Source organism: Rhincodon typus, chromosome 23, assembly GCF_021869965.1.
Source record: "Rhincodon typus isolate 14 chromosome 23, sRhiTyp1.1, whole genome shotgun sequence".
NCBI lineage: Eukaryota > Metazoa > Chordata > Chondrichthyes > Orectolobiformes > Rhincodontidae > Rhincodon > Rhincodon typus.
In genome coordinates, this window is record NC_063354.1 from 27,434,149 (window position 1) to 27,441,828 (window position 7,680).

The following is a 7,680-nucleotide window of genomic DNA, read 5'->3' on the forward strand; positions in this document are numbered from 1 at the left end:
ATTGGATTTCTTTTGATAATCCAACAGAAATAACTGTTTAGGGGGTAGACATTGAAAATATTGTACCTATAGATTTCCAAAGGCATCTTGTGCAAAAGGACAAATTTCAACTGCTAGTTAACAGTAAAGCCACTCAGATTAACTTACTAACCGAAGGTCATACAATTTGTAGCATTTTTTTTTCCATGCCCCCTGTGAGTGTAGTGTGCTAATCAGTTTCACACTTCAGGAGATGGGAAATATGTCAGCTCTTCTGCTGAATAAACCAATAACCAAAGGCAAGGGTGTTCCAGGCAATTTGATGGGTAACCCAGGCTGAGTGGCAGTCGCCCTAGATTGTGTAAGTTCAAAGGCAATTCAAAAAGAAATAAAACAAGTCTCCTCTAAGTAGCCTTCAACTTTTGTTTCCTCATGTTCTGCCCACTTGGAGCTTGAAATTGCCTCAAGGGTCATACTCATAGCATAGGAACCAAGTTGCATTATCTGGCTAATGTTCTGCCAAATTCCAGCCGTTAACTGAGCCAAACTAGTTAAGGATCTGGGAAAAATATGTGGGTGATGTAATATCAGGCAGTTAGTATTTGAAAATATTAACTGACTTCACAAGATAATCTCCATCATCAAGACTTAAAGGACTCTTCCTGTGAGGAGATAACTTAGTGTCCAGCTTCTTGTTCTGTTCACAGGGTTTTCTGAGATGATCTTTTTGCTTGTCAGGATTTGCTGTCTGCTGATCTCACTCTACCCTAGACTTTCAACTCGACCCAGTTGCGGCTAATATATAATGTCTGAGACACAGTGGGGTGTGGAGTAGTGATAAACATACTTCATTTATTTGAAACAATTGTACAAAGAATTTAATTATTGGGAAAAGAAAGCTCTGGGGATAATGACATATAATTCTATTAGGACCTAAAATGGTTAAATGAAATTATGAGATAGGCACTACCCATCAGGATTTAAAGAACTGTACCTAGGAGTAACTAATCAGTAACCTAACGTGTCTGCTTCTGTTTCTGTATTTGCCACACAAACTGTACTGTGTGAGGATGTTTTAGGAGCTACAATGTGAAGTTACTCTTAGGTGAGACTGATGTCTTACAAAAGACAATCATGTCTCTTAAATAAAATGGAACTGGCTTTTAAGTAATATTTAATAAACCTATTTCCTGTTCATCAAGATTAAGTCCATTTTCTGCCTAACATATTGCGTTTGCAACCTTCCCCATATGGTATCAGGAGTTTAGATGAATACTAGTAAGAAAGAATGGTGGCAGTGGATCTACTCAAGTTATTCCACATTATAAACTGTACTATCAGAATGGGAACAAGCCAGTATCTCCCTGTTCCTGTTGGGCAGACTAAGTTTAGAGTTAATTCCTTTTTTTTTTGTTCTCCATTTGTTCATGGGATGTGGGTATCACTGATTAAGTCAGCATTTTATTACTTATCCCTAATTTCTCTTGAGAAGTCGGTTATGAGCAATTGCATCATTAGATTTGCTGCAATAGAAAATTCAAATCTGTTCAGCCTGCAAAATCAGCTCCCAAATAGTGTCATTGGCTAAGATTAATTTCTAACTGCAGCTCTTTTTTTCACTTGTGAGGAAAGCAAAGTACCCAGAGGAAAGGCAAAAACATGTTTCTGGAAACAGTACAAACAATTCACAGGATATGAAAGATAATTTGAAGACTGAAGAAAATTGACAAGTAATAGAAATAGATTACAAGAAAAAGGATTTAATTACAAATAAAGGAGTCATTTGTTAAATAAATATTCTGGCACAATGTGAGTATAGATCAGGTGACTAAGGCACCTGCCTAATGACAGCTATGAAAGTACTTGTGCAGCACATTCAGAGCAGGAAGAAACTCCTTTCCCCTGCAGTGTATATCAGATGTTCAGTCAAATTAGCTTGCTGAAGTTAGATAAATTTGGCCTTCAATTCATTCAAATGCAGAGAAGAAACCCTCTAACTTCTATATTTTTAACACCCAGCAATGAAATTAGAATACACTTGTGATATTATGGATTAGAATGTTCCCATGATATAATTCTGAGTGCACAGGCAGGAACAGTTATAAGTGGTAAGAATAACTCACAAAAGAGTTCATTGGAAGTACATTTAAGCCCCTGCTTTGCTGACAAGGACAGAAGTGCAGGGTTCAAAAGAACAGTCACTGGACTCGAAATGTTAACCCTCTTTTTCTTTCCACAGATGCTGTCAGACCCACTGAGTTTCTCTATTACTTTCTATCTTTGCTTCAGATATGCAGAATTTAACAATTTTTAAAAACAAAATATCACTGATGAGGCAGAAGTTGTGAAACATATTAAACTGCTTGCAAGGCAGCAATGATCTTGCCCACAAAATATAATCCCATTCCAGCTGTGGCAGGTGATTGCTGGACTTGATGCACAGCTCTGACAGCCTTGCTGTATAAAGATTTAGTCCTTTTCAAATATCTATGCTGTAATTGAACAATATGGGAGAATAAATGTTCCTGGAAGTATGCGGTCTTCTGTTTGTTCTCCCTGCTGTTCTCTTTGTTTCTTTCACATATTGTAGCTGATCTTCCCCATTCTCCAGTGTGGAATTACCGAAATGACACACACAAAAAGAAACAAAAAACACATTGCCAGCAACACTGAGAATTCAGGACTCTGACAGTAACTATAAAGACTTTAAATTCGTCTAAGTGGTCAAAAGCCATTACTTAGTGTTTCAATGTGTCGATCGTACTTGCATTGAGCAAGTGACTTGTGCCCGGTTTGATAATGCAGATACTTTCATCACTTTTTCCATTGGATCCAGGAAACAGCAAGACAAGCAAAACTCTCCCCCAAAGCTGTGCAACATGTTAGCTGAGAGCAAGCGAGTGTATAGCTTGAAATCAAGAAAAGACAAATATGCCTTTTGCTATATTTAACACACACTGGGCTGTTTTTGGAAAGCATACATGCTATTTATATCAAAGTCTGCCTAAAAATCAGAATGATTAGTGTTCTAACATGAAGTTTTGCTCCTGAGTCAGGAGACCAGATTTGAAATAACTCCCAGATCCCAAGCCTGACTCCATTTAATGATGTGATTTTCAATCCCAAGGATCAGGCTGCTAACTGGAGTTGGGTTATCACCCCAAGGGGAACAGTAGCTGGTGAAAGGGCTTGTATCAGTCTGTGGAACTTCATTCAAGTTATAGTGAAACAGTAAAATGTGAAACAGCCCTCTGACCCTCACCCCCCATAATCTATCACTACTCCCAAAACATTCACTATGCCACACTCTCATGCAACCTCACATCTACCTACCTAATGACTCCTTCATGCTTTCCATAAGAAACCAAGTGCCAACTCATTCCAAGCCATGACATCCTCGCCACTTGCCCCCTCCTGCCCACCAACCCCAGGCACTAGCCTTTGACTTTATGTCCTCCATGTCAATTAATCTAGTATCTGTCATGGGGGGTGGGTGCCTTTAGATGACAAAAAAGAAAGCTCTGCCTATCACTTACAGATTTCACTGATCTAAAAGGAATTCATTGATAAAAGCCTATTCAATACATTTAAAATCATTAAAGTACTTAATCCCTTATAAATACAAACATTCCTTTCAAATGCAGTAAAGTACCACCATTTACATCCTCATCATTCATAAATTTGCTTATCTGTACAAAACATCATACATTCCATCCCATTCATTGGAAATCCAATATTCACTTGTCCGTAATTAGCAGAAAAAAAACTAAGAAAACTTGGACAATTTATCAAAAAAATTGAAAAAAGTACCTAATAGAAAAATAAATAAAGATATGGATAATGCCCAAGACTTATTGAATTGTATTGCCTGGACTAAAAAGTGCATGTTGAACTTATATTATCTGCTATGTTCTTTACTGGAGTGTTTGTGTGTGGATGTTCATTATTGTTATAGTCATTGCGTCCTGTGCAGAGCCTTAAAATAAAAGTAAGTACAGTATGACAAGGTTTATTTATTTATTTATTTTGTTAAGCAATTTTTCCAGAAGGACATTATTGGATATATTACTTTTTTACAAAAATTTAGTTTCTACTGTATGCTGTACATATTATTTTTTCTTGGATTTCTCCAACCTATCCAACTGATTCTATTATAACATACGTTCAGCATCTCTGAATTTGCAATTTGCAAGATTTTCCAATTATGAAACCCTTGTAAATGGCAAGGGACTTTTTTAAGGTCCCTTATAAATCCCATATAAAAACAAAAATTTGTATTCATGGTCCCATGTCAAAGACACACATCTGTTATATAACATGTAGCTCTTTCATACAAACTGTGCTTTTGAAGGCTCCCATTTTAATAATGATAGGTTATAAAAACATTCAAGCTGTTCTGATCTAAAAATGTTAGTCTTCAGACTTATGACAACAACAGGTAGTAAAATTGCAAGCACTGATTTATTTCAACTGAGAAATGCTGTTTTTTTTTCTAATTTGAAAGAACAGGGATTAAAATGCCAGTTTGTTCCCCAATTGGAACTCTGTGTTTCCAAGTGTTGATTTAATGTTCCAAACAAGTAAACTTCAGACCAGAACTTCAGATTTATCCTCCCATTCACAACTAAATGAAATAATCATGGTTTAAATATACATCATGGAAGATACAACATAGAAACTTGATTAACTTAGCAATTTTAGCACATGATGAAATACATTAGCTCTTCCTACCTGCCTTTGATTCACAATCATCTTAAAGATTATGTCTACAAAATCCATATGCATTCCTTTCCTCAAAACAGCTTTAAATTTCCTTTATTCTTAATTCCCATCTCATTTCTTATTCCGTTAATCATCCCTATATCTTTTGAAAGCTCAAATCAATCAAGCATAAATCACCACACATACGTAGTGAAGTGTTTTACCCTAATCTCCCTGCAAGGTTTGTACTTACCTGCATTTTTCACTGAAAATTATGATATATTTAAAGGTTAATTGCTAGTCTTATGCTTTATTTACTTTCTTTCAATATTCTTTTCAGGACAAAATAAGTCATTTTAAAATCATCTCTGTTTTTCTAAGGCTAAAAGAAATGCTAATCCTTCTCATTTTCATCACCAAGGCAATGCATAATTTGTGGTGAATCGATGTATGATTTATTCAAATTACTTTTGGATATTCTTTCTCACAGTACACACAAAATACTAGAGTCAAATATAAGGCTTTATGGAGAAAAGTGAAATGTCAAACACTGAAAGAAAATACAAATGAGGAGAGAAACAAAATAAAATGCATTGAAAAAAGCACAAGTGACTGTATAATTTATTACCATTTATGCACATATTTTTGCATTATTTAATTCTAACTATATTAATAGGCCTAGCAATTAGTACCACTAATGTTGGGAACATTTCACATCTGAAGCAATTACTTCTGTTCCAGCAAAACTGAATTGAAAAATCATTAGAAACAGGGAAAGGTGACAGGAACTGTCAATGACATGATTACAGTTGTCAAACACTTGATGCGTTCTTCTTACATTTCATATTCTAGGCTTAAGGGACATTAAGAAACATTGTCATTGCACAATTAGCCCTCTCACATACTTTTCAACCATTATAGCAGAACCTTCTCGCCTGCCCCATTTTCTTTCAAATTGGGAGTTAAAATTCCTCCCACTGATTTTTAATGATTCCATTCATTGTCTGTTTATTCCAATTGAATTTGTGTAACTAAAATTTGCACCCGCCCAAAGAGACCCACATATTGCAACCAACAGGGTAGATCTCACTGATTTGTAATGACTCCATTCATTGTCTGTTTATTCCAACTGAATTTGTGTAACTAAAATTTGCACCCGCCCAAAGAGACCCACATATTGCAACCAACAGAGTAGCTCCCGCCAATGACTGTGATAGAACCTGTAAGTTTATTTAACCCGATATAAGAATGGAAACTGCAGCTTAGATTCTCTCTTGAGTTAGAAGAGGAACATAAGGTGTACCAGCAGAAGCAGGCCATTTAGCCCTTTGAGTCTGCTCTGCCATTCAATGAAATCACAGCTGATCTGAATATGCTCAACTCCACTTTTCTGCCTTTTCCCCAGAACTTTTGATTCCCTTACTGAATAAAAAATATATTCAAGGCTGAGATAATGTAAGAACCCAGCTACAACCCTCTGTAGTAAAGAATTCTACAGATTCACTAACGGAAGCAGAAATTGCTGGAAAAGCTCAGTAGGTCTGGCAGCATCTGTGGATAGAAATCAGAGTTAATGTTTTGGATTCAGTGACCCTTCATCAGAACTGGAATATCCTGGAATTCCCTTCCTTTTCCTTATCCCCTGTTGCCTGGTTAGACTGAAATCAAACAGTGTTCAGCTTCAGTGTTCCGTTTGACACTGAGCTCAGCCTGAAAGCCAATGTTCTCTGGAACTGATTAAAGATAGAGCTGCACTTTAACATGGACTGCTACCTTCTTGAACCATAGACGTACAAACCTACAATCTGCCTCCATTGCTCCGAACAAAAACAATCAGTGCCATGTTTATGGGTGGATCTTCTGGATCAGAGCCCCGGTGACACATTCCATACCTAGAAAACTTCAGACCTGTATTTTCAAGGGCTGAACCCAAATGAGCAAGAGGGAATTCGCAGATTAGTCATTATCTAGCCAATTGTAAATATGTTTGTTCTAATTGTATTGATTTCACTACACCGTGCACAATGGAAACATCCCTCATGACTGCACATGACTAAACCAGTCCAGCAACACCATCTCCAAATTGGCAATGAACATGGCTTTGACAATTTGACACTGCTGCCCATTTTGAAAGACGTTGAAAAATGTGTGCCTTTAATTACATCTTTCTCAGAACATGGCAAGAGAAGTACTTTTTAAAAACAAATCTTATTGATTCACAGGTTGTGGGTGTCACTGGATATTCATTGCCCATCCCTAATTACCTTTGAGAAGGTGGTCACGAGCCAATTTGTTGAAACACATAATGTGAGTATATCCACAGAACATTTAGGAAAATTTTCAGGATTTTGACCCAGCGACACTGAAGAAACAATGACATAGTTCCAAGTTGGGATGTGTGTGGCTTGGAGATGATGGTGTTTCCATGTATCTGATGCCCTTGTGCTTCTAGGTAGTATAGATCATGGGTTAAGAAAGTGCTGCTGAGGAAGGCTTTTGATGTATTGCTACCACCATGTGTCCGTGGCGAAGAGAGTGAATGTTTAAGCTAGCGAAAAGGGTGACAACCAGGCAGGCTGCTTAATCCTCAATGATGTTGAGCTTCTGGAGTGTTTTTGGAGCTATGGGGAGTATTCCATCACACTTTTGTGTCTTGTACATGACGGACAGGCAGTGAGAAGTTAAGAGGTGACCTACTCAAAGAATTCGCAACCTCTGACCTGTTCTTGTAAACACAGTATTTATATGCTCAGTCCAGTTCAATTTCTGATCAATGATAATGCACAAAATGTTGAACATGGGTATTTCAGTGATGGTCATGGCATCAAATAGCAAGAGGAGATGATTAGATTCTCTCTTTGGAAATAGTCATTGGCAGGCATGGATATTACTTGCCACTTATCACCACAAGCTGATAACAAAGTTGGACAAGTCTTGCTGCATTGAACACAGACTGCTTCAGTGACTGAGGAATGATAATGATGTCAGTTCCCAGATTCA